The sequence below is a fragment of the Equus przewalskii genome, chromosome 12, assembly GCF_037783145.1.
Source record: "Equus przewalskii isolate Varuska chromosome 12, EquPr2, whole genome shotgun sequence".
NCBI classification, from domain to species: domain Eukaryota; kingdom Metazoa; phylum Chordata; class Mammalia; order Perissodactyla; family Equidae; genus Equus; species Equus przewalskii.
In genome coordinates this window covers 14,049,085-14,076,652 of record NC_091842.1, presented here as the reverse complement: position 1 = coordinate 14,076,652, position 27,568 = coordinate 14,049,085, and the positions used below count along the sequence as shown (strand labels likewise).

At 38.5% G+C, this 27,568-nt stretch overlaps 1 long non-coding RNA gene across 1 annotated transcript in view; it reads left to right on the top strand.

Annotated features, from left to right (window-relative positions):
* Positions 1–22,971, top strand: part of LOC103549933 (uncharacterized) — a 34,610-nt gene extending 11,639 nt beyond the window's left edge. The window contains exons 3-6 of the long non-coding RNA XR_011524977.1: positions 236–274; positions 629–704; positions 21,137–21,328; positions 22,889–22,971. This is a non-coding gene — a long non-coding RNA (uncharacterized lncRNA). The remainder of the gene's footprint in view (positions 1–235; positions 275–628; positions 705–21,136; positions 21,329–22,888) is intronic.
* The last annotated feature ends 4,597 nt before the right edge of the window (positions 22,972–27,568 follow it).

The window sequence follows — 27,568 nt, the reverse complement described above, 5'->3', positions numbered from 1 at the left end:
TAATGGGATGTGGGAAGTAGTGAGAGTGAGACCATAATTGGAGTGAAATGAGTATTCCAACAGGAAGAGCAGACAGAAATGTGATGATCCCAGTCATCAGCGGAAAAGAGATATTACGTTGCCCTAAAGGCAAGACGTGGAGTTTTTCATGCGCATTCATCCATTCTTTTGTTGCTTCATTCACTGTTCATTTATCCTAGAAACATTTATTGTGTCCCTCCTTGATCTTCCCCAGGAAACAACTGTGAATAAGAGAGACAAGGCCTTCCAAAAGGTACAGTATAAAAGGGAGAATAGACAATTATGTAAATGGTGCTATAAAGTGAGATGGAAAGAACAGGGAGCTGGGGGCAAAAACAGTAGGGGTGTCGAAACCAGCTGCAGGAGAGAGGAGGGGCCTCCTAGGAGAACTGACATTTAAACTGAGACCTGTGAAGGGAGGCCTGAATCAGGCAAGGACACAAAGCATGTCCAAAATCTCAGAAGCAAGAGAAATCATGGCATCATCTAGTAACTGAAATTGAGTGTAGCTGAGCATAGAGAACAAGGGAGCAGGTGGCAAGAGGTGAGACCAGAAAGGTGACAGGAGTCAGATGAAGCGGGTTATAAGGTTACATGTCCTATACAGGAAATTGCCCACCATGTGGAAAACAGTGGAAGCTCTGTGTTCTCTTCCTGATGACGTCCCTCTTCCACCATCACAGGTAATGCCATTCTGAATGGAGTGTTCCTCATGCCTATGCGTTTCCCTATAGTGTGTGTGTGTGTGCGCGTATGTATATATGAGTATATATATATAACTTATACATTTATAAATACAACAATTATATATAATTATATATAGTAATTATATGTAATATTATAATATATCATTAATAAAACAATATTTTAAAAATATAAATTATAATAAATAGTATAATATTGTTATAATTATATATAACAATTTGTAATAATTATATATTATATATATTGTTGTTTCATATTTTTTCACTTCATATAAATTGTGGTATATGGTAAAAATTCTTCTATAACTTGCTTTTTCACTTATGTTTTTGAGTTTCATTCTTGTTAATAAATACATGATGACTTTTTCCATTTTTTCTGAATTTTTTTCAGCATTTATTATCTTTGATCATGAGGAAAAGCAATATACAACTGTTAACAAAAGTCATCAGAAATGTCTAGTTTGTAGAGTACTTAAATCATGACTATTTACCTGCTCTTTTTTGCAATGTCATTCATTAGCTTTCATCTCTCTCTTCTCACTTAATTAGTCACAAGCTGATGACAACAAGCTGAGAGCTTGTACTACATTATGCTTCTTGCACTTTTTTTAGTTCCAATATTTTTCAGTTTATTAAATTTTTGTTATGCTTTATCTTGGATACTCTGCTTAAATTTAATGTGATATACTCTGCTTTAAATTTAATATCTGATTTAATTTTAATATTGCTAGTCCTGATTTCTTTTCATTATTTATGTAGTTGACCAAACATTGTAATTTTAGTTTTCCCATCCCATCTAGTTTTAGTATTTCTCTTAAAAGTAGCAAATATATGAATGAAAAAAATCCAGTCTGAGACTTGTCACCCTTTTGAAATGAGAATTTATATTGTTTACACTTTTTGGTTATAATTTTCGCTCTTGCTATGAAATCTTTAATTGTATTTTAACCTACCCATTTAATGTTCCTTTATTATATCTATTTTGTCTTCCAACAAGTGAACCACTTTATTCATTTATTCAAGAGATATTTATTGAGAACTTACTATACATATGACAATTTGCCTTAAAATCCAAGATTTGAAAAATAAACAAATTACTTACAATTCTACCAACAATTATCTCACAACACTTCATATTCTCACAACTTATATTTACATAGTCATAATCATATCAAGCAAATCAAAACCAATTTTGTATTGTGGTAAAAAGATAAAATTTTTCATCTTAACCAGTTTTTAAATATACAGTACAGTTTTACTAACTATATACACATTTTTGTGCAACAGATCTCTAGAATATTTTCCTCTTGCAAAACTGAAATTCTATGCCAATTGAACAACTCCCTTTTCCCCCTCCCACTAGCCCCTGGCAACAGCCATTTTACTTTCTGTTTTTAAGAGTGTGACTGCTTCAGATACCTCATGTAAGTGGAATATGCAGTATTTGTCTTTTTGTGACTGGCTTATTTCACTTAGCATATTGTCCTCAAGGTTCATACACGTTGTCACATATTGTAGAATTTCCTTCTCTTTTAAAGCTGAATAATTATATGCATACACCACATTTTCTTTATTTTTCCAGTTATTAATAGAAATTTAAGTTACTTCCACTTCTTGGCTACTCTGAATAATGCTGCAATGAACATGGGTATGCAAATATCTCTTCAAGATCCTGTTTTCAATTATTTTGGATTTATACCCAAAAGAGGGTTTGCCAGATCATACAGTAATCCTATTTTTTATCTTTTGAGGAAACTCCATTCTGTTTTCCATAGCAGCTTCACCATTTTACATTCCCACCGTTTTACCTTTACAACAGTGCACAAGGGTTCCAATTTTTCCACATCCTTGTCAACATTTATTATTTTTGGGTTTTTTTTTTGATAGTGTCCATCCTAACATGTGTGAGGTGATATCTCATTCTGGTAATGTTAAGTATCTTTTCCTGTGCTTCTTGGCATTTGTATATCTTCTTTGGAGAAATATCTATTCAAGTCATCTGCCCATTTTCAATGGGATTATTTGTTTTTTTGTTGAAGAGTTAAGGAAGTTCTTTATATAGTCTGGATACGAACCCCTTATCAAATATATGGTTTGCAAATATTTTCTCCCATTCTATGGGTTGCCTTTTCACTCTGCTGATGGTTTGCTTTGCTGCTCAGAAGTTTCAAAATTTAACGTAGTTCCATTAGTCTATTTTTGCTCTTGTTGTGTGTGCCTTTGGTGTCATATCAAAGAAATCACTGACAAATCCAATGTCTTGAAGCTTTTCTCCTATGTTTTCTTCTGAGTTTTATAGTTTCAGGTTTTACATTTAGGTATTTGATCCATTTTGAGTTGATTTTTGTATATGGTGTAAGACAAGAGTCCAAAATCATTTTTTTGCATGTGAATAACCAGTTTTCCCAACATCATTTGTTGAAGAGGCTGTCTTTTCCACATTGTGTCACCTTGTTGCACTTGAAGATCCTTTGACCATACATGCAAGGATTTATTTCTGGGATCTCTGTTCTGTCCCATTAGTCTATATGTCTGTCAGTATGCCAGTACCATACTGTTTTGTTTACAGTAGTTTTGTAATACATTTTGAAATCAGGAAGTGTGAGGCCTCTAGCTTTGTTTTTCTTTATCAAGACCGTTTTCTCTATTCAGGATCCTTTGAAATTCCATATGAATTTTAGCATGATTTTTCCTATTTCTGCAAAATGCCATTGAATTTTAATAGGGATTGCATTGAATCTGTAGATTGCTTTGGGTAGTATGGCCACTTTAATAACATTAAGTTTTCAAACCCATGAACACAGGACATCTTTCTATTTATTTGTGTCATATTTAATTTCTTTTAGCTATGTTTTGCAGTTTTCACTGTAAAGGTTTTTCACCTCCTTTATTAAGTGTATTCCTAAATATTTTATTCTGAACCCATGAACCTGGGCCACTGAAGTGGAGCATGCCAAACTTACCCACTATGCCATGGAGCCAGCTCTCCTTTCTTTTTAAAGCAAAAAAATTAATGAAAGTATTGAGTTCTTACAATATGTTGATTCATCTTTCTGCACATTGTTTTCAATTACTTTTAAAGTTGTCTTCTATATTCAAGTGATATCACTCAGATGTAAATCTGAGAATCTCTTTTACAGTTTATTCTGAAAACTGTTTACTCTATTTTTATCTGCTTCATTTATTTAGATTTGAAAACTTAGGTTCTGCTTATTTGAGAAATACTGCATCTCTTTTTTTTTCCTCTACTAGAAAATTTCTAGTTCAAATTTTGTTCTCATATGTGAATTAAATTTTTATTTTGGGGAGGAGAGGTGACATCTGTGGTGGTCTTTCTGTGCGGGCAGATTTTCGTAGTGATGCCAGTTTGTTTGTGCATCGTCTGCTGCCTCCCATCGTTAACCCAAGGGACCCAACTGAAAAACTGGATGAATATTCAACTTTGTTTAGTCTGTGTTTTCCTATGACAATAAAGCAGGTGGCAGTCATATACCATGAACAGATCTTGCAGGCACCACTTGCACAGAATTCTATTGTTTCACTAGCAAAACATAAAATTTAACATTATTTCAGTAGCTATACAGGGACCTGAAAGAACCCACTCTCCTCTTCATGCCACTGTGTCCTCGGCCTTGCTCATTGATGCTGCACTTGAGATAGTTGACTATAATGCACATCCGTTTACTCTGGCTGATTAACCTCTGTGCCAGACTTTTGCACTCATGGAGCGATTTGCTCTAAGGCTACGCTTAATTCACGGCAGTTTCAGTAACATGCCTGTTTACTCTAAAGCCCCAGGGATGCCACGCTCAGAACCACTGAATTCTGTAAGAGCGTGAAGCATTAATCTCACAAGGGATGGTGCATTGTCATCTTCCCTTTACTGTCTTTATATTTTCTTGTCTTCTTGTCATTCACTTTCTTTTTTCCCACTGTATTAGCTTCCCGTGGCTACTAAAACAAATTACAAACTTGGTGACTGAAAACAACAGTAATTTATTCTCTGACAGCTCTGGAAGGCAAAAATCCAAAATTAGTCTCACTTGGCCAAAATCATGGTATCGGCAAGGCCACTGTCCCTCCAGAGGCTGTAGGGGAGGTCTGTTCCTTGCCTCCCCGAGCTTCTGGCGACTGCCCGCATTCCTTGGCTTGTGGTCAGTTCACTCCAGTCTTCAAGACCAGCAGCTTTAAATCTTTCTGCTCCATTTTCACATGTGTGTCTTGAATCTCCTTCTGCCTTTCTCTTATAAGGATACATGTGATGGCATTTAGGGCCCACAGGATAATTCAGGATAGTCTCTCTGTCTCTTTATCACATATGTAAAAACTCTTTTTCCAAACCCAGTGATGTTTACAGGTTCTGGAGATTAGGATCTAATATCTTATATCTGGGGCTGACCATTGTTCTATTTAACACACTCATTAAGAATCTCTCTGCCAAGATCTACCACCAAACTCTGGCAAACTATTTCTCCAAAGCTCTCTCCCTTGAAATATCTATATCCTTTGCAATACTAGCTTTGTTTGAAAAGCAATTCTTCTTGAGTTGTGTTGGGGAATTTTAGTTGAGCTGAGGGCAGAGGGCAGATTGGGTTTAGGTGTAGTTTGCTGTGCCTGTGAGCGTAGTGTAATTGAACACAAAGAGAAATATTCATGTCTAGAGCCACAGGATGGACCATGGATCAATGCTCTGTTATTTGTCCTGCCTGGGCTTTGACTGGAGAACAAATCACAGAGAGGTGCTTGTCCCTTATTTCTCTCTCAGGAACATGCATGTTGATATTGGCACCTTCTGGTGCAGATCGTCAACCGGTTTCAGAAATTTGTTGGTCCTATCAACATCTGAAGTACAGGACCTAATGAATGGGTGAGCCACAATACCATCTTAATGAGTAGTATTTTAAGAGTGTTTCTTATGTGCACTGAGCTAAGGAATATATATGCCTTTTAAAAATTTAATCTTCACAGTAACCTTATGATATTGGCACTGCTATTATACCACTTTTACAAAAAAAAAGTCACAGAAAGCTTTATTAGTTTTCTAAAGTGATGGAGTCAGGACTTGAATCTAGATTTAATAAATACTTTAATAACTCGCAAAAGCTGTCAGGTTTCGGCACCACATTCCAGTAAAGAGCAGGAAAGTCAATGCTGTGTTTCTAAAGGTGGGCAGCAGCAGACCTTGCCAGAAGGCAAAGACAGGCTGGAGGAAAGCGTTTGAAAGGAAGACACAATCGATCAAACTGAGGGAGGAGGAACTTCTCCAAGATTGTGAAGAGAACTTCTACTCCACTCCATGGCAACTTGGTGGACCTCAGAGACAAATGACCCAGGGTCGCATCTAGGTCATGAGATCTGGATATGGGGAATCCTAGTCTCATGAAAGATCTTGCTCCAAGTGTAACACATAGTGGTGGACACACATTCGTGCAAGGGACTCTTTGTGCTTAGAAAATGACCATATCATGGATGACGAGCATAGAGCTACATCCTGGAAACCTCTCCAAGTGTTTTAGGCTTTGTCAAATCTCAAGTTTCTCTCACACAGTCATGAATGTAGGAGCAGGGAGTTCCAACAATGACTGAGATTGAATTTCTCAACACTGTGCTGACACATAACTCAGGGTAATATTGACTTTTATTTGGGGGGAATAAAAGCTTTCTGATGTTTCTCCATTTCTCACATTCAAATTTGACAGTGGGAAAATCATGGCCCCCATGTTGTTCTCCTTGGCCACAGGGCTGAACGTAAGCATGATGACACTTCAGAGAGAGGCCAGATTCTGTATTTATTGTGGCCATGGTCAATAAGAGGATTTTGAGCTACCTGGAAGAATGGGACTTAGTGGAGAATGTTCCTTCAGTTGCCCTTCATGCTGCCATTTCTGAAATCTACTTATCACACTTTCTAATTAGCAGACTAGGAAGAAAATATGAACCAGGACATTTTCTGCCTCTCTGAAAACAATAGTGTTTAATTATTCTTTAATTCAAGCAATTATTATTTGTTTGCAGGCTTTTTAAAAAAATTTTTTTGCTCAGAAAGATTTGCCCTGAGCTAATGTCTGCTGCCAATCCTCTTTTTTTGCTTGAGGACGATTAGCCCTGAGCTAACATATCTGTGCCAATCCTCCTCTATTTTTTTGCATGTGGGACACCTCCACAGCATGGTTGATGAGTGGAGTAGGTCCATGCCTGGGATCTGGGCCCACAAACACAGACCACCAAAGCAGAGCGCATGGAAATTTAACCCCTCAGCCACAGGGCGAGCCCTGTTTGTGGGCTTTTTAATCTGCATTGTTCTCTGATCATAAGGCTCCTAATGGTCATTGTGAGTTGCACATTTTCCCCAAAATTAAGGATGCCATGGGATACAAGTTCTCTTATCTCTACAGTACTTCAACTGCTTCTCTTATCTCTAGTAATTCTAGGACTCACTCTAGTTTGGGGCTTTATACTTCAGTGGCCACGAATGTGCTAGAGCAACAAGATATAAAACCCTCTTGACGAGAAGATACTTTAAAATGAACCCACATTCATTATAATTATTATTATATTCACTACTGCTTTGCCCTTTTGCTCACTTTTGAGATTCATTCTATAAATATCATTGGGTCTGAAAGAAACATCTGGAAAGCTCCAGTATGCCCAAACAAAAGAAGTCATCGTTTCTAAGCCTGCTAAAATGTACCTGGCATTTCCAAATGAACCTGCTTTATCTTAATAAGCAGCAATTATTCCATGTTCTTATTTTAATCCTAAAGCAAAGGGCTGCCTCTCAGCCTAGAAGCAAGTTTGCAATGTTGAGGTCTCTATGAAATATTTCCTCCTTAGTTTCGACAGCCTATTTTCTGAGATGGAGATTGAGTGACAGCTTAAAAGAGTACAGATTATAAACCCATTTAAGAATGCTGCATTCTTTGAATTTGTCACAAATGGAAGGAAAAAACAGGGTGACACAGGCAAGGCTCAAGTGCCAACATGTGTCTTTCTGTTTATTCATTATTCAAGGGTCAGACCCTCAACCAGGGCCAGAGAGAAATGACAAAAATAAATACATATCAGTGCAACAATCTGCAATTTAAAATAATGGAAAGCAAGATTCCTATTCATTTTTATGGCACGAACCTGACATCATTGCACTCCAATTTTCTATAATGAAACCAGCTGGGCTCTGGGAGGGAACTAGTAATAGGTTTTAATGGATAAAATCTGCCATTGAAACTGGCCATTTTCTAATGCGATCTCAGTGCTTGGCACCCAGCCCATCATACGGCATCATGCCTTCTGCAGTGCTGCACCAGTTTCTGAGATGAGAGTGAAGTAAGCACAGGAGGACTGCTGAGCTTGGAGGAGGCTCTCCCCTCTCCTCCTGGAAGAGTTCCAAGCCACAGTTCAGGGTTCTATAGTCCCAGCTGGACAGACCACTGGGGAAGAACCAGGGAACTGTCAATGTCTTCAGTAAACGCTTGCAGAGGCCACGGAAGCAGGGATCAAAAGAGAGGCAGAGATGGCCAGGCTAGGTGAGGATGCTACCTTCTTCATTTCTTTTTTTTTGAGGAAGATTAGCCCTGAGCTAATTGCTGCCAATCCTCCTCTTTTTGCTGAGGAAGGCTGGCCCTGAGCTAACATGCATGCCCATCTTCCTCTACTTTATATGTGGGACGCCTACCACAGCATGGCGTGCCACACGATTCCATGTCCTCACCGGGGATCCAAACCGGCGAACCCCAGGCCAATGAAGTGGAACCACTGTGCCACCAGGCCGGCCCCTGCCTTCTTCATTTCAATGGCAAGCCCCTGAATCAAGTTCCAATTCTTCATGCTGACAGTAGACACAACTGGGTTTCACTGGGTCTGGATTAACAGTCAACGAGTGTTTTGCTCTCTCTTCCCCACTCATTCCATTAAACCATTTCTCCTCTCCTCCTATTCAGCTCTCAAACTGCTGTTAACATATGAAAATAGCATGCAAAGAATGGAATGGGCTGACTGCCATGGAGATAAAAATGGGATGTTCATTCTAATTTATTTCATGGCATCACGCCTTCTCACGGCCTCTGTTTTCTTTGCTAGGCAGCTGATTGCCTCTTTGAGAATATGATGAGTCTGGCCCTCAGCCTTGTGTTTGAGCCATGGTTGAGGTGAAATAGGTAGCCAGCTTTTGGAGGCTGGACACACATCTGAATAGTCACCCTGCCCAAGTTTGTCTGGGCACAGAAGAATTAGGCTCTTTCTTTTTTTTAACTTGTACCAGATTTTCGGCTAAACAATCTCTAATGTTCATTTTGGTGAAAAGCTGCATTCTAAAAATGAATGATGTTTTCAAATAATGTATACTCACTTTGCCTAAAGCATGTTCTATAACTTCTGTTCCAACTGCCTCATGGCAATGGTCCTGCAGCATGAGTGCAAGATTTAAAAGCATATTTAAAATGCTTTTTAGAGTATGAGGCATGACCCAAACAGAAAACGTAGATGCATTCACGAGGGTCATTTCTTCAGCATCCATGTGTCTTGACTAACGTTACCTGATTTTGCGACCATGTGTCTTTCTCTGCGCTGCCTCCCTCTAATAGCTGTGGCCATGGCTGCCAGCACTAAGTTTTGTTACCACACAGAACAACAACAACAGAAAGGCAAAAGGAAATTTGATTGAGTAAACGTTATCTTGACCGATAAATTGGAAAGTCTGGATTATGATCCAGAGTGGTAATGATCCAGGCTTCTGATATGAGGTTGGCACAAAACATGTCTGTGATTCTTTCTTACCTCTCCTGCTTATGAAGCTACTGACTTTACAGCTTCCTTGTTCAACTCGAGGTGCTACATGATGCCTCTGACCTTCCCAGGGTCTTCCTTCCTACCACTGCCCGTCACTCATGCTACATTCCAACTGCGGACATTCTCTGATCTTTCAGGTCTCCCTGCAGTTACCAACCCCTGGTGAATTTCTGCTCCTTCTTCTTTCTGCAAGGCATTGTTCAGCTGCCGAAAGTAGAGCTGCTTTCTCTGTTCTCACTGCATATTTATATTTCCAACTATCAACTGCCCACACTCCTACCTAGTGAGCATCGCAAATGTGAAGAATATAATCTGACGTGTGGAAGGTGTTTAAAAAGCATTTGTTACATGAATAGATGAAACAGGAACAGAAAGTAAAAGATCCTTAAAACTCTAAAACAAATGGCATTTTTTTTGTCCCCTAGGTGTTCCAGAAATACAGGAATTAGAGCTTGGTTTCCCATTTTATGCAGATTGCTGTTCTCTGATTTTATATCTTTCTATTACAGTCAACTCTATTGTGCATCCTTAAAGAAGATAACAATGGTATGAATAATAAGAAAGAAGATACTTCAAAGATAATTTATCTTTGATATTCATAATAGTGTTTTAAAGCAGTTTTTCTTTCCAACTAAACTTAGGGGTAAATGGAGTAGAAAACAATCTGAACCTTAATATAAGAGACGCAATTTCTTTCTTGCTTTGTTAACAACTTACTTTATGATTATGGTCAAATCCTCTCTCCTCTTTCAGTATTAGTTTCTTTTTTTCCCCAATTTTTTAATTTGAGTTCATAATAGTTTACATCATTGTGAAAATTCTGTTGTACATTATTTCTTGTCTGTCACCATATAGGTGCTCCCCTCCACCCCTTGTACCCACCCCCACTCTCCTTCCCCTGGTAACCACTGAACTGTGTCTTTTGTCCATGTGCTTGTTTATATACCACATGTGAGTGAAATCATATGGTGTTTGTCTTTCTCAGTCTGGCTTATTTGGCTTAGCATAATTCCCTCCAGGTCTTTCCATGTTGTTGCAAATGGGCTGAATTTGTATTTTATTCTGGCTGAGTAGTATTCCATTGTATATATACCACATCTTCTTTATCCAATCACTGGTCGATGGGCACTTGGATTGCTTCCATGTCTTGGCTATTGTGAATAGTGCTACAATGAACATAGGGGTGCATAGGTTACTTTGGATTGCTGATTTCAAGTTCTTTGTGTAGATACCCAGTGGTGGGATAGCTGGGTCACATGGTAGTTCTATTTTTAGTTTTTTGAGGTATCTCCATACTGTTTTCCACAGTGGCTGCAACAGTTTGCATTCACACCAGCAGTGTATGAGGGTTCCCTTTTCTCCACACCCTCTCCAAAATTTGTTATTTTTAGTCTTAGTGATTACAGCCATTTTAACAGGTATAAGGTGGTATCTTAGTGTAGTTTTGATTTGTGTTTCCCTGATGATTAGTGATGTCAAACATGTTTTCATGTGTTTATTGGCCATCTGTATATCTTATTTGGAAAAATGTCTGTTCACATCCTCTGCCATTTTTTTTTTTTATTAATGTTATGATAGATTACAACCTTGTGAGATTTCAGTTGTACATTTTTGTTAGTCATGTTGTGGGTACACCACTTCCCCCTTTGTGCCCTCCTCCCACCCCCCCCCCTTTTCCCTGGTAACCACCGATCAGATCTCCTTATCAATATACTAACTTCCACCTATGAGTGGAGTCATATAGAGTTCGTCTTTCTCTGACTGGCTTATTTCGCTTAACATAATACCCTCGAGGTCCATCCACGTTGTTGTGAATGGGCCAATTTTTATTTTTTATGGCTGAGTAGTATTCCATTGTGTATATATACCACATCTTCTTTATCCAATCATCAGTTTCTGGGCATGTAGGTTGGTTCCACGTCTTGGCTATTGTAAATAATGCTGCAATGAACATAGGGGTGCAACGGACTCTTGAGATTTCTGATTTCAGGTTCTTAGGATAGATACCCAGTAATGGGATGGCTGCGTCATAGGGTATTTCTATTTTTAGCTTTTTGAGAAATCTCCATACTGTTTTCCATAGTGGCTGTACCAGTTTGCAATCCCACCAACAGTGTATGAGGGTTCCTTTTTCTCCACAACCTCTCCAACATTTGTCGCTCTTGGTTTTGGATGTTTTTGCCAATCTAACGGGTGTAAGGTGATATCTTAGTGTAGTTTTGATTTGCATTTCCCTGATGATTAGCGATGATGAACATCTTTTCATGTGTCTCTTGGCCATATTCATATCTTCTTTTGAGAAATGTCTGTTCATGTCCTCTGCCCATTTTTTGATCGGGTTGTTTGTTTTTTTGTTGTTAAGCAGTGTGAGTTCTTTGTATATTATGGAGATTAACCCTTTGTCGGATAAGTGGCTTGTAAATATTTTTTCCCAATTAGTGAGCTGTTTTTTTTGTTTCAATCCTGTTTTCCCTTGCCTTGAAGAAGCTCTTTAGTCTGATGAAGTCCCATTTGTTTATTCTTTCTATTGTTTCCCTCAACTGAGGAGTTATAGTGTCTGAAAAGATTCTTTTGAAACTGATGTCAAAGAGTGTACTGCCTATATTCTCTTCCAAAAGACTTATTGTCTCAGGCCTAATCTTTAGTCTTTGATCCATTTTGAGTTTATTTTGGTGTGTGGTGAAAAAGAATGGTCAATTTTTAATCTTTTGCATGTGGCTGTCCAGTTTTCCCAGCACCATTTGTTAAAGAGACTTTCTTTTCTCCATTGTAGGCCCTCTGCTCCTTTGTCGAAGATTAGCTGTCCATAGATGTGTGGTTTTATCTCTGGGCTTTCAATTCTGTTCCATTGATCTGTGGACCTGTTTTTGTACCAGTACCATGCTGTTTTGATCACTGTAGCTTTGTTGTATGTTTTGAAATCAGGGATTGTGATTCCACCGGCTTTGTTTTTCTTGCTCAGGATTGCTTTAGCAATTCACAGTCTTTTGTTGCCCCATATGAATTTTAGGATTGTTTGTTCAATTTCTGTGAAGAATGTTCTTGGGATTCTGATTGGGATAGCATTGAATCTGTAGATTGCTTTAGGTAGTATGGACATTTTAACTATGTTTATTCTTCCAATCCATGTGCATGGAATGTCTTTCCATCTCTTTATGTCATCGTCAATTTCTTTCAAGAAAGTCTTGTAGTTTTCATTGTATAGATCCTTCACTTCCTTGGTTAAGTTTATCCCAAGGTATTTTATTCTTTTCGTTGTGATTGTGAATGGGATTGAGTTCTTGAGTTCTTTTTCTGTTAGTTCATTGTTAGTGTATAGAAATGCTAGTGATTTATGCACGTTAATTTTATACCCTGCTACTTTGCTGTAGTTGTTGATTATTTCTAATAGTTTTTCTATGGATTCTTTGGGGTTTTCTATATATAAGATCATGTCGTCTGCAAACAGCGAGAGTTTTACTTCTTTGTTACCTATTTGGATTCCTTTTATTTCTTTTTCCTGCCGAATTGCTCTGGCCAGCACCTCCAGTACTATGTTGAATAGGAGTGGTGAAAGTGGGCACCCTTGTCTTGTTCCTGTCCTCAGAGGGATGGCTTTCAGTTTTTGTCCATTGAGTATGATGTTGGCTGTGGGTCTGTCATATATGGCCTTTATTATGTTGAGGTACTTTCCTTCTATACCCATTTTATTGAGGGTTTTTATCATAAATGGGTGTTGGATCTTGTCAAATGCTTTCTCTGCATCTATTGAGATGATCATGTGGTTTTTGTTTTTCATTTTGTTGATGTAGTGTATCACGTTGATTGACTTGCAGATGTTGAACCATCCCTGTGTCCCTGGTATAAATCCCACTTGATCATGGTGTATAATCTTTTTGATGTATTGCTGTATTCGGTTTGCCAAAATTTTGTTGAGGATTTTTGCATCTATGTTCATCAGTGATATCGGCCTGTAGTTCTCCTTCTTTGTGTTGTCCTTGTCAGGGTTGGGGATCAGAGTGATGTTGGCTTCATAGAATGTGTTAGGGAGTACTCCATCTTTCTCAATTTTCTGGAACAGTTTGAGAAGAATAGGTATTAAGTCTTCTTTGAATGTTTGGTAGAATTCTCCAGAGAAGCTGTCTGGTCCTGGACTCTTATTTTTGGGGAGGTTTTTGATTACCGTTTCTATTTCCTTACTTGTGATTGGCCTAATCAGATTCTCCAGTTCTTCCTGATTCAGTTTGGGGAGATTGTAGGAGTCTAGGAATTTGTCCATTTCTTCCAGGTTGTTCAATTTGTTGGCATAGTTTTTCATAGTATTCTCTTATGACCTCTTGTATTTCATTGGTATCTGTTGTGATTTCTCCTCTCTCATTCCTAATTTTATTTATTTGCGATTTCTCTCTTCTTTTCTTGGTGAGTCTGGCTAAGGGTTTGTCAATTTTGTTAATTCTTTCGAAGAACCAACTCTTTGTTTCATTGGTCCTTTCTATTGTCTTTTTTGTTTCAATATCGTTTATTTCTGCTCTTATTTTTATTATTTCCCTTCTTCTACTGACTCTGGGCTTTGTTTGTTCTTCTTTTTCTAGTTCTGTTAGGTGTCGTTTGAGGTTGCTTATGTGAGCTTTTTCTTGTTTAGTGAGGTGAGCCTGTATTGAGATGAATTTCCCTCTTAGGACTGCTTTTGCTGCATCCCAAATGATTTGGTATGTTGTGTTCTCATTTTCATTTGTCTCCAGATAATATTCCTCTGCCCATTTTTTAATGGGCTGTTTGGTTTTTTGTTGTTCAGTTGTGTGAATTCCTTATATATTCTGGAGCTTAACCCCTTATCAGATATATGATTTGCAAAAATTTTCTCCAAATTGGTTGTCTCTTTGTTTTGACACTAGTTTCTTTTGCCCTGCAGAAACTAGTCTAATGAATGCCCACTTGTTTATTTTTTCTTTTGTTTCCCTTGTCTGAGAAGACACGGTACTCAAAAAGATCCTTTTAAGTTTGATGTCACAGACTGTACTACCTATATTATCTTCCAGAAGTTTTATGGTTTCAGGACTTCTCTTCAAGCCTTTGATCCATTTTGAGTTTATTTTTGTGTATGGTGTGAGATAATGGTCTGCTTTCATTCTTTGGCATGTGGCTGTCCAGATTTCCCAGCACCATTTATTGAAGAAACTGTCTTTTCTCCATTGTATGTTCTTGGCATCTTTGTCGAAGATTAGCTGTCCATATATGTGTGGTTTTCTTTCTGGGTTTTCGGTTCTGTTCCGTTGATCTATGTGCCTGTTTTTGTATCAGTACCATGCTGTTTTGATCACTATGGCTTTGGAGCACATTTTGAAGTCAGGGATTGTGATGCCTCCAGCTTTGTTTATTTTCTCAGTATTGCTTTAGCAATTTGAGGTCTTTGGTTGCCCAATATGAATTTCAGGATTCTTTGCTCTATTTCTGAGAGCAATGTCATTGGGATTCTGATTGGGATTGCACTGACTCTGTAGATTGCTTTGGGTAGTATGGACATTTTAACTATGTTTATTCTTCCAATCCATGTGCATGGAATCTCTTTCCATCTCTTTATGTCATTATCTATTTCTTTCAATAATGTCTTATAGTTTTCATTGCATAAGTCCTTTGCCTCCTTAGTTAAATTTATTCCTAGGTACTTTATTCTTTTATTTGCAATTGTAAATGGAATTGTATTCTTGAGTTCCCTTTCTGTAAGTTCGTTATTAGAGTATAGAAATGCAAGTGATTTTTGTAAGTTGATTTTGTACCCTGCAACTTTACTTTAGTTGTTAATTATTTCTAATAGTTTTCTGATGGATTCTTTAGAGTTTTCTATATATAAGATCATGTCATCTGCATATAGTGAGGGTTTCACTTCTTCAATCCATATTTGGATTCCTTTTATTCCTTTCTCTTACCTAATTGCTCTGGCCAAAAACTCTGGTACTATATTGAAGAAGAGTGGTGATAGTGGGCATCCTTGTCTTGTTCCTGTTCTCAGAGGGCTGGAATTCAGTTTTTCCCCATTGAGTATGATGTTAGCTGTGGGTTTGTCATATGTGGGCTTTATTATGTTGAGGTAGTTTCCTTTTATCCCCATTTTGTTAAGAGTTTTTATCATAAATGGCTGTTGGATCTTGTCAAATGCTTTCTCTACATCTGTTGAGATGATCATTTGGTTTTTATTCCTCATTTTGTTAATGTGGTGTATCACATTGATTGATTTGCAGATGTTGAACCATCCCTATGTCCCTGGAATAAATCCCACTTGTTCATGATGTATGATCTTTTTGATGTATTGCTGTATTCAGGTTGCCAATATTCTGTTGGGGATTTTTGCATCTATGTTCATCAGTGATAACGGCCTGTAGTTCTCTTTTTTTGTGCTGTCCTTTGTCAGGCTTTGGTATCAGAGTGAAGCTGGCCTCGTAGAATGTGTTAGGAAGCGTTCCATCTTCCCTAATTTTTTGGAATAGCTTGAGAAGGATAGGTATTAAATCTTCTCTGAAAGTTTGATAGAATTCCCCAGGGAAGCCATCTGGTCCCGGGGTTTTATTCTTGGGGATGTTTTTGATTACTGTTTCAATCTCTTTCCTTGTGATTGAGCTATTCAGATTCCCTATTTCTTCTTGATTCAGCTTTGGGAGGTTGTAAGAGTCTAAGAATTTATCCATTCCCTATAGATTCTCTATTTTGTTGGCATATAGTTTTTCGTAGTATTCTCTTATATAATCTGTTGTATTTCTGTGGTGTCTGTTGTTATTTCTCCTCTTTCATTTCTAATTTTATTTATCTTAGCTTTCTCTCTCTTTTTCTTTGTAAGACTGGCTAGGGATTTGTCAATTGTATTTATCTTCTCAAAGAACCAGCTCTTTGTTTCATTGATCCTTTCTACTGCCTTTTTTGTTCCAATAGCATTAATTTCTGCTCTGATTTTTATTATTTCTCTCCTTCTGCTGACTTTGGGCTTTGTTTGTTCTTTTTCTAATTCAGTTAGGTGTAGTTTGAAATTGCTTATTTGGGTTTTTTCTTGTTTCTTAAGGTGACCCTGTATTGCCATGACTGTCCCTCTTAGTAGCACTTTTGCTGCATCCCATATGCGTTGGTATGATATGTTTTCGTTTTCATTTGTCTCCAGATATTTTTTGATTTCTCCTTTAATTTCTTCAATGACACATTGCTCATTCAATGGTGTGTTGTTTAGTCTACACACCTTTGTGCTTTTCTCAGGTTTTTTCTTGTAATTAATTTCCAGCTTTATAGCATTGTGATCAGAAAAGATGCTTGTTGTTATTTCAATCTTCTTAAATTTATTGAGGTTTGCCTTGTTTCCCAACATACAGTCTATTCTTGAGAATGTTCTGTGTGTACTTGAGAAGAATGTGTATCGTGCTGTTTTTGATTGGAGTGTTCTATATGTCTATTAAGTCTATCTGGCCTAGCTTTTCATTTAATTCTACTGTTTCCTTGGTGATTTTCTGTCTGGATGATCTATCCATTGATGTGAGTGGCATGTTGAGCTCCCTTACTATTATTGTGTTATTATTAATGTCTTCTTTTAGGTTTGTTAATGGTTGCTTTATGTACTTTGGTGCTTCTGTGTTGGGTGTATAGATATTTATAAGTGTTATTTCTTCTTAGTGGAGTGTCCCTTTGATCATTATATACTGCTCCTCTTTGTCTCCCCTTACCTACCTTATCTTGAAGTCTACTTTGTCTGATATAAGTATTGCAACACCTGCTTTCTTTTGTTTTCCATTAGCTTGCAGTATCGTCTTCCATCCCTTCACTCTGAGCCTGTGTTTGTCATTGGAGCTGAGATGTGTTTCCTGGGGGCAGCATATTATTGGGTTTTGTTCCTTACTCTATCTCACCACTCTGTGTCTTTTTATTGGAGAATTCAATCCATTTACATTCAGGGTGATTATCGATATCTGAGGGCTTAATGCTGCCATTTTATCACTTGTTTTCTGGTTCTCCTGCATTTCCTTTGTTTCTCCTCCTGTGTATTTTGGTCTACCAATCGAGTTGTATAGTTTTTAATGTTGTGTTTCTTTGTTTTCTCCTTATTATTTGTGTCTCTGTTCTGATTTTTTGTTTAGTGGTTACCCTGAAGTTTATATTCATGATCTCGTGGATATGACAGTCCCTTTTCTGATGGCTTCTAATTTCCTTAGACCAAACTGATTCAGTCCCTTTCCTGTTCCCCTCCTAAGTTGTTTTTCTCACATCTTATTCCATCTTGTGTTATGAGTTTGTGTTTAAAATGACAAGATTATCTTTGTTTTTGGTGTTTTCCTTCCCTTTGCCTTTAATGCTATACTTGAGTATTTGTTATCCTGCTCTGATTCTATCTACCTATTTAACTCCTTGCTCTGTGCTTTATAATATCTTATCCCCCTTTTATTTCAGGTATGAGGCCCTTCTTGAGGATTCTTGTGGCAGGGGTGGGGGGGCGGGTGTCTCATGGCTATGAACTCCCTTAGGTTACATTTGTCTGGGAAAGTTTTTATTTCTCCATCAAATCTGAAGGATATATTCACTGGATAGAGTATTCTTGGCTGAAAGTTTTTGTCCTTCAATGATTTGAATACGTCATTCCAGTCTCTCCTAGCCTGTAAGGTTTCTGCAGAGAAATCCACTGAAAACTTGATGGGGGTTCCTTTGTAGGTTATTTTCTTCTGCCTTGCTGCCCTTAGCAGTCTTTCTTTGTCATTCAATTTTGCCAGTTTCACTACTGTATGCCTTGCAGTAGGTCTTTTTACATTAACATATTTTGAAGATCTGGCAGCCTCTTCCACATGGATTTTCTTCCCTAAGTTTGGGAAGGTCTCTGCTATTATTTCTTTGAACAAGCTTTCTGCTCCATTCTCCTTCTCTTCTCCTTCTTGAACACCTATAATTCTTATGTTGTATTTCCTAATTGAATTGGATATTTCTCAGAGACTTTCTTCATTTCTTTTTAGTCTTAGTTCTCTCTCCTCCTTTATCTGGAGCATTTCAACACGTCTATATTCGATTATACTGATACGCTCCTCTATGGTGTCCTCTTGAGTGTTCAAGGAATCCATATTTTGTTTTATTTCTCCCACTGTGTCTTTCATTTCTAATATTTTGGATTGATTCTTCTTTATAGTTCCAGTCTCTTTTGTGCAGTAGTTCTTGAACTCGTTGAATTGTTTCTCTACATTCTCTTTTACTTCTTTGAGTTTTTTGATGATAGCTGTTTTGAATTCTTTGTCATTTAGATTACGTATTTCTTCATCCTCAGAACTAATTTCTGGGTACTTGTCATTTTCTCTCTGGTCTGGAGATCTAATATAGTGTTTGATATTGTTACAAGCAGTGGCTCAGTTCTTATACATCCTGATATTATTTGGTGGCAGTTACCACTTATCACCCCTGGGTGGGGGTTGAGAGCCGCATATTCTGAGCCCTCCGCTTTCAGCTGAGATCCCAGACAGTGGAGCTGTGCCTGGCAGTGGGAGATGGGGTCCTTTCTCCTGCATACTCTTGGGGCTTTCTTGCTCTACTCTCTTGGGGTATTTGCTTGGTAAGTTTACCCTAGGGAAAGCTTTCGCTCCAGTAGAGGGCTTCCCTCTAGGCTGCAAGGGCCCTTGGGAGTTCTTGAAGTTCCCATGAATGAACGTCCCCCGATCCTTCCCTCTAGGAAGCCTCCCGTGGTCCTGATCACAGTCTTTAGGGGAGGGAGCAAAGATTTCTCTTACCCTATTCCACCTCCTCTGAGGGAGCCTCCAGCCTCTCCACCATCCATCGTATGGCTGCATGGATCCCTCTGACCTTGTGTTGTGTTTGGATGTTGTCTGTTGGAGTATGGATGTCTTTTTTTTTTTTTTTTTTTTTTGTATATTGGAGGAGAAAGATTTCTGAGAGACCTCATTTTGACGTGATGCTGCAGTATTAGGTTTTGTAATCTCTAAAGTGGGTTGATTTTGGTCTGAAATGAGTAGGATCAGATGATCTCTAAGGTCCCTTTCAGCTCTGTGGTATTGATGTCAAACCTCTTACTCTCAGGTTGGTGCCCAATGCACAGTAAGCCGCTCACTGAGACATCAGGTGCTTGGGGATAGAGAAAGTTTTATTCAAATTAGCCAAAAGGAGAAGGTGAGAGGATAGGTTTTCTCAAATCCACTTTCACAAAAGAAAAGAGCAGGGGGTTTTATAGAGCTAAGAGCTTTGCAGGAGAAGTTTCAGAGAAACAAAGGGGAAATCCACGTTCCTTTCACTCCAGATATGCCCATGGGCAGTCTGACTTCTGAGTGTCAACGGCAGCTGGGAGCTAGTTATCTGGTGATTGTGACTTCCCGGAAGGCATTCTTTTTCTTCTGCAAAACAAGCTTATAAGTACTTAGGATCCTTGAGTCACCCCTCAGGCTAAACAAGAAAACAGCAAATTAACAAGATTAACTTCTTTTCATCTGTGTCTGTGTTGGGAACAGAGTGCAAGGGTAATCATGTTGTTATTGAATATTTACAGTAACCCTCAGGTACTCAGCTTCAGTATATTGTTTCCAAAGATAGCCACCAATACTGCATCCCATCCATGTGCATCATGACACTTCTCCCGATAAGAGTGTGAACGTCTTTTCCTCCCCTTGAGTGAGAGTGAAAGAACTCTTTTTAAGACTTCTGAGAGATTTAAGGCAGAGCTAGTAGAGCTTCACAGCTAGACAATAGGGTGTCTAAGAATCTTGCTGTCCCATATCCGCCTGATAAGCCCAAAGTAGAGAGACGTGTGTCTCAGAGAGAATCATAGATGTGGCTTTGGGGGCCACAGTAAAATTTCTAGAAAACCTACAAAATTTTTAAATAATTGTCCTAGCAGTCCCAGCTTGGACTAAAATAAAAAGTGAAAAATGACAAGAACCTCTGGGTGTCCAACATTACCTGTTGGTAAGAAGCAGGATGAGAAAACTACTTAGCTGTAAGCATGGGCCCTTTCTTATACAAAAGGAAAAAATGACTTTGAGGGCAGAGCCTAGAGGAAAGGAGAACTATGAATTAAGGAGCCACTCTCAAAGCGCAGGACTGGGCCCTGATCAAGGAACATTTCTCACCCCCATAGTTGGGGGAACTGACAACACGTGCCTAACTTTCTGAACAAATATGTCTATTGTGGTTACTCCATTCTTATGTCATGATGTCGGATATATTTGTGTGGGGTAAGGGGCTGATAACTTGCTTTGGTTGTCGTTACTGTTGCTGTTTTGATTTCCAAATTTCCAGATCAAGAGGAACCATAGCTGTGTAGCTTCATCCACATCTAGCCACATCCAGACCTGGTTTAAATCCTGGCTTTTGGGCCTGAGCCTGAGGCACTGTTTGGATGAGACTGAAGGTCTTTGGGGTGTGGGATGAAATTTGCATAAGTTGTTGTGACTATAGTGCAAACTGTGGTAGGTTGTCTCCAAAGACGGCCATAAATAAGCCTATTCCTGTATGCATATGCAACATTTCCATGGAGTGGTGGACTCTGTCTCTCCTCCCTTTGAATCTTAGCTGAACTTTAACTTGCTTTGACCAGCAGAATGCAGTGGAAATAATACTAGGCCAGTTCTGGGCATAGCCCTCAAGAGTTTTCATAGCCTCCTTTTCACTCTCTTAAACCACCATGTAAGATCCCAGCTACCTTGATGGAGAGAGAGGACCCACCAAGCACCAGCTATTCCAGCTACCCTGTATGAGCTTCCAGACAAGTGAGTGAAGTCACTGTGGACATTCTAATAACCCCAGTCAAGTTCGCAACTGAATGAGTGACTTCAGCTAACAGCCCATGGAGCAGATGAAACGTCCAGCTGACACACCAAATTGTGAGAAATAATAACAAATTGTTGTTTTAGGTCGTTGAGCTTTGGGGTGGTTTGTTCCATGGCAATAAATAATTGTTGATTATCTATAAGTAAAATTATATTGTCTACTCAGATTCACAATAATTCATGGTTTAGGTGAGCAGTCTAAAAGCAGAAAGGAGAGAGGTTATCTGGTTGGTAGTAAACAGAAGCTGTAGATAATCCTCCCGTAAATGACTAAGAGTTGACTGTGCTTTATTTTTTACCCTAATTTATCTTGTCTTATTCTGTATGTACATTCTGCCAGGGCATCAGAATTCAAGTGGGCGCGTTTAACCAATTATCCGCCACTTATTTTTTGTGGAGCAAAATCCTAATTCATGGAGTTGTAGAGTTGGAGAACAGTCAAGAACAGGCTCCTCACTAGGAATATAAGGTCCACAGAGGTGCCATGAGAAATCCATGTTCGTAGAGCAAGATATTGGCATTTGGGGACAGACTGAATGAATGATGGACCAGATGTTTCCCTTTTTATTCCGGCTACATGGCAGAAAATAGAGAGTACCTTAATTTCCTTGCTTATGAAGGGCACGTGGCAAAAAGGCACATTACTTCAATGGAGCTTTTGGTAGACCCACTGATCCATTAATATGAAATGCTGGGAAACCTCATAATGAATTACATTTGACACAAGGACTTATTTATTATGAAGTAGATCCCATTTGAATGTGAAGTCTACACAAGAAGGTTTAGTTACAAAATTTTTCTAAAATCCTCATTATAACATGCTCTTACCTATAAGGTATTACCAAAACTCTGAGTTAAGGAGACAGTAAATAAGAGGTATTAGTGCATCAGAGACTGAAACGGCAGACAATGTGGTATACATCAGCAACCAAACATATTTGATTATTTACAGCCCTTTCCCCATTCAGAGGTCTCACTCTAACCTCACTGAAGCTTTAGTGCATCCAAACTCCTGACAAAGTTTATAATGGAGCTCTTGCTGTTCAGACGTATTTGAGAAATAGCTCCGCTCCTGGGTTTCCATAGAGACCACTTCCCAACTTGTGGCTGAAGGTAACCTCTGTCAGCCATGGCTGGGGGTAGTTATCAAGCTGTCACTGGCAATTTTCCCCTTCATTTACTAGAAGCAACATTCCAGAAAGAAAATAACAGGATGACATGGTGAGAACACACTTTCACTTTGAAACTACAATTTTGGGAAGACTACTAGTGTTGACTGCAAGCTCCTGGTCCCAGGGGATCCTGGGCTAGCCCTAATCTGAGCAGCAGAGTGAGCAGGAGAAACAGCTCTGGACTGGTGGTCAGACTAGATGGGAGTTCTGGCCTTTTCGTGCGAGCTCTAAGAGCTTGGGCATGTCACATCTGCAACAGGAGCCTCAGTTCCTTTCTTCCTTTCTTATGAATGTAGGTAATGGTTTATGCCCCGCTTGCTTCAAAAGATTCTTGTAACAATCAAATGAGACAATAGAGTTAAATGTGCTTTGTAAACTGTGAAGTGCTATGCAGATATGAGGCTTTGTTCTTGTTTCTGACTTTTGAATTTCTGCATTTCAGAGGCTGCCGGACCGTTTGGATTATAACACCGAATACTATTTTAGTCCCTGCAAATAAAGTCTAGGTGTGTGCCACAAAACTGAGCTGACTAAGATTGTGTGTTAGATTTAAGAGCAGCCAGGAAAAAATAAGAGAGTACTTCATGGCATTTTCCTTGTCAGAATTCATAGATACTCACACGGAGTCTATTAATTATAGAAACATCTGTTAAAGGAACGACCTTGCTAAAAGCTGCTTCCCTCCACATAGAGAAATTGCTAGAATATTTTAAACTGTGCAAAGGACAGATCTAATTTATGTATGTTTTCTGAAAACACAGGCACTACATATATTTTAAATACAGCTAAAATTTGGCAAGTGATTGTAGGAGAAACAATCTTACAACTGAATAAGGTCTTTTTGAAAAGAGGCTTTGTACTTTTAATGGCTTTCGATTCTCTGACTGTCTGAACAGGTGAAACTGGATCTTACACACGGGCAGCTGATTTTTTATTCAGCGATCTCACTCCATTCCCAACTCTTTCTATTGCTAAGAAAATGAGATCTCAGTGTTTTACTTAATACTGAGTCCCGGGGATATTCACGGAACCAGAAAAAAAAAAAACAGTTAAATAATGAAATTTTTTGTCTACGTAATGCGAATTAAATAATTCAATGACATCTAATTCAACAAACATTTAATAAGTGACCATTCAAACCCAGGCAATATATCAAGTGCTGGAGAAACAAACAAACAAATGAAGTCATGAATTTGTCCTTAAGAAACTGGCAGCTAAGTAAGTAATTTGGTGTTATCAGTGCAATAATAAAAGCACATACAGGAGGCAAAAATAGCCTAACTAAAGAAGTGCTGATTTCCTGGGTTAGGCAAGAAAGAATCCTTGGAGGATAAGTCTCAGGTTTATTTTCAAAGATCCTAAAGGAGACAGCAGATGTCCAAGGTTGGGGCAGGCAGACATTTAAGACCCAGGGACTAGTTTGTGCACAGATGTAGTAGCATTCTCTGGTAAAGCACGCTTGGAGAGCTGCAAGGTGTTTGATATTGCTAGTAAAAATGCAAGCAGAGAACACTCGTGGCCGGGACTGGAGAAGGAGTCGGGAGCCAAATGATGGAGGCCGTTGTGTGCTAAGCTAAGCAGCTTGGATTTTACTCCGTAGATCTGCAACATTTAATATGGATGACCCTAACCAAATATCGCTATTTCAATTACAATTTAAATTAATTAAAATTAAAAAACATTAAATTGTCCCTCATCCTCACCAGTCACTCTTGAGATGTTCAGCAGCTACATGTGGCTACTGGCTACCATATTGAACTGCTCAGACACAGAACATTTTCATCATCGCTGTCTATTGCACAGCACTATGATAGATATTTGGAATCCTTTGAAATGTTATAAGTGAAAAAATGCTGTTAATATTTGCGTTGAAAAAATAGCTTTGACAGGAAGATAATGTGTAGTGTATGAAAAATTAGACTGCTAATCTACACAAGGTTACACAAAACTACAAGGGCAGTGAGGACCGGAGAGAGGTGGCAGATTTGAGAGGTAGAGTTGAAGCAAGCTAATTTTTATCACTGTGTTGATCAGTTGTATGACTAAACTGATCAGGGACAGCAATCAAGAAGAAATGTGTGTAAAGAAGGGTTAGGCTAATTTTGTTTCTAAATGAAAGTGGAGGAGGGGACTGCTGAAGATAATAGGATGGCAAGAATCAACTAAACAGGTTCCATGGCCCCATGTAGACCATGAACTTGACAGCCTGAAATTTTCATTTTCAAGCAATACTTTGACATTTCTAAAACCGCAGGCATATTTATCTTCACATCAAAGCACTAAATTATAAATCTTTGAGAGGTTGAGAGGCAAGTTTAGAAAATGAAGTTCTCATGAAAATCTTACAGGGAAGTATAGTTCAATGTTTCCAATGTTCTGGTCGTTTAGCACTGTCTTTTTTGCCCACGGAAATGACTTCGAGTCTCACATCTTCCTACTGTGCCTTCTGATTGAACAGATCGGCTACAGCCTAGTTGATGAGTGGCCCAGTTAGCCAATGGGATGTTTGAGGTTTCTGTCACTTCCATCATTTGTAGGCAGATGGAAGCTATGGTACTTGGTGAAAACTATAGTCAGAAGAAGGGGGACATGGTTAAGAGCCTACATAACTAAAGCTGGAGGGAAGGTAGCTTAAGTATTTTGCTTCCTAGCAAAATTGTAAAGTTGGGACATTGTCTCCTAAGGAATTGCTCCAGACCCCCTTCCACTCAATATTCTTCTCCTCTTGACTATGTTGTCCCATACACCCCAATATTAATCTGTACCACTGCTACTACTAATAATGATCACATTATTTTTTTCATTTACTGAGCACATACTAAGTGCCGTGTGTTAAATTCTTCTGAACATTACCTCTCCACGTTATCTCAGCTATGAGTGCTTGAATCAGATCTCAAACTGAGCCCTGTCTGATTCCAAAACTATGGTTTTAACTGTTCCATGCCACTCCTTCTCTGGGGAATGCTGTGGGGCCACTGGGTCCTCCATTAAGGAAATGCAGCAGAGCCTGGCACTTTCCATAGCCATAGGCATGGGTCTTTTTTCAATAATGAGTCCTATAAGAAATGATAATTTGGCTTCTGAGACTCTGAGAGGGCTTTTCCTTTTCTTCCTCCAGGATTAACTGGATCCTGTATGAGAAGAACAATGTGGGAAAGTGGTAATAATTAAGTCAAATATGTGGATCCAGAATGAGGCCTGGTGTTCAGCCAGGGCCAATGGGGTCAGCAAGGAAGCTAGAAGCATGAAGGTCAACAGGACCAGGCCAAGGAGGTTGATATCTCCCAACCACCTCAGTCCTTGAGGAGTAAATGGTCATTCGGCACAACTGCCAAAGAGGAGAAACAAATCCACTAGAGAGAGGTTATAAGTATCTAGTAAACATGTGAAACACATGAAACTCACTAGACATTAACAGCATACCATGTTATGCCTTCCAAAGTAGCTGGGATATTTTTTAGAAAAAGATAAATGTTCAATAGGGGTATGCTGACATGGGCAACCACATACATTACTGACATATGGGTAAATATGAATAATCTGCTAAGAAAGCAATTTGGCAATGTTTGAAAAAGGTTAAATGTGATTTTTCTCTCACTCTTAATTCTACCTCAAGAAATACATCCTAAACAATATATTTAAATACAAATAGCGAGGAAGTCAAATGAGCATCAGAAGAGAGATGGAGAAGTAAATTCTGGAGTGTTCATAAAATGGAATTTTTTTTGTAGTCAATAAAAAGAATTCCACCAGTACAAAAACACACATTAATAAAGACTGCAGGGGAATATAATCAAATGCCTTTTGTGGATGCTTCTAGATGTTTGGGTTGCAGATGATTTATTCTTCTTTTCTCTTTCGTAATTCCCAAGTTTTTGGCAAAAAGACCATAATCACAATTAACAGATTTTGGAGAAGTAGTTTGATATAGTGGGAAGAGCACTGAGCTTTGGAGTCAGACTTTCTGGGTTCAAACACCAGTTCCAGAATTAGTAATTATGTGACTCCAGGCAATTTGCTCAACATCTCTGTGTCTCAATTTTCTCATTGATAAAATGGGATGATGATCATACCCACTTCATGGAGGTTAAATGAGTTAGTGAATATAAAATGTACTTTGGACAGTGCTTGGCACATAGTAGAATTATATAGCATTAGCCTTTATTGTTATTCTTAATGTTGTGACAGAGGAAGAAAGACCTGAGTTTCAGTCAAAGCTGGGTTACATATTAGCTGTATGACATTCAGCAAGTCATCACTCCTTGCTGAAATTCACTTTTTTCGTTTATAAAATTAGTGTAATAATGCTGATCTTGTTTTTTAATGAATACTAATGATTATGTATAATATAAAATATATACAATATTTATATATAATATATAAGCAGGTTGTTTGCAAAGATTATTAGATATATAACTTATATGTGATATACATATAATATATTACAAACATACATAGTATAAGCAGAATACATGAATTACATATGTTTGTAGTATAAGCTAAATAAATGTTAGCTATTATTAAATTTAAAATCAGTAAATTTGTTGTAAACCTAAGGAGCACATATGTAGAGAACATTTGAAGGTCATCATTATGTCATAATATTTTCCTTGTGTTCTGTAGCATTTTACATGAACAGACTTCTTAATATAAGAGCACTTACTTAGTACACTGTCTGAGATAAAGAGATGCTGCTGGTTCAATATCATAGCAAAAATTCCTAAATGTCCAACGTACAAATCAAATGTGGAATAGTCACAAAGTCATAATTTAGCCCACTGAGGCAGCAACAGTCAGCGTGTAGATGATAATTCCTTTTAAGGTGAACAAACAGCTAAGAACCACGCCTCTCAAGAGATTTACAGTTTGAAGAGGGCTGATTCAGAGTTCTAGAGTGAGGTGCTGAGCAGGGTATGACCACGGGAAATGCAAGATGTGTGTGTGTGTGTGTGTGTGTTTGTGCTAGGGGGCGGGAGGAGCTTCCCTAGTACCCTTTCCCTCCAAGGCACATAGACTGTGCTCTGATCTTCTGGGTCCTTAGAAATCAGGATTTCTCACTGTGGAGGTGGTTGCCCCTTGAGAAAACATCTCACAGAGAAGACGCGAGATGTGTCTATGGCTG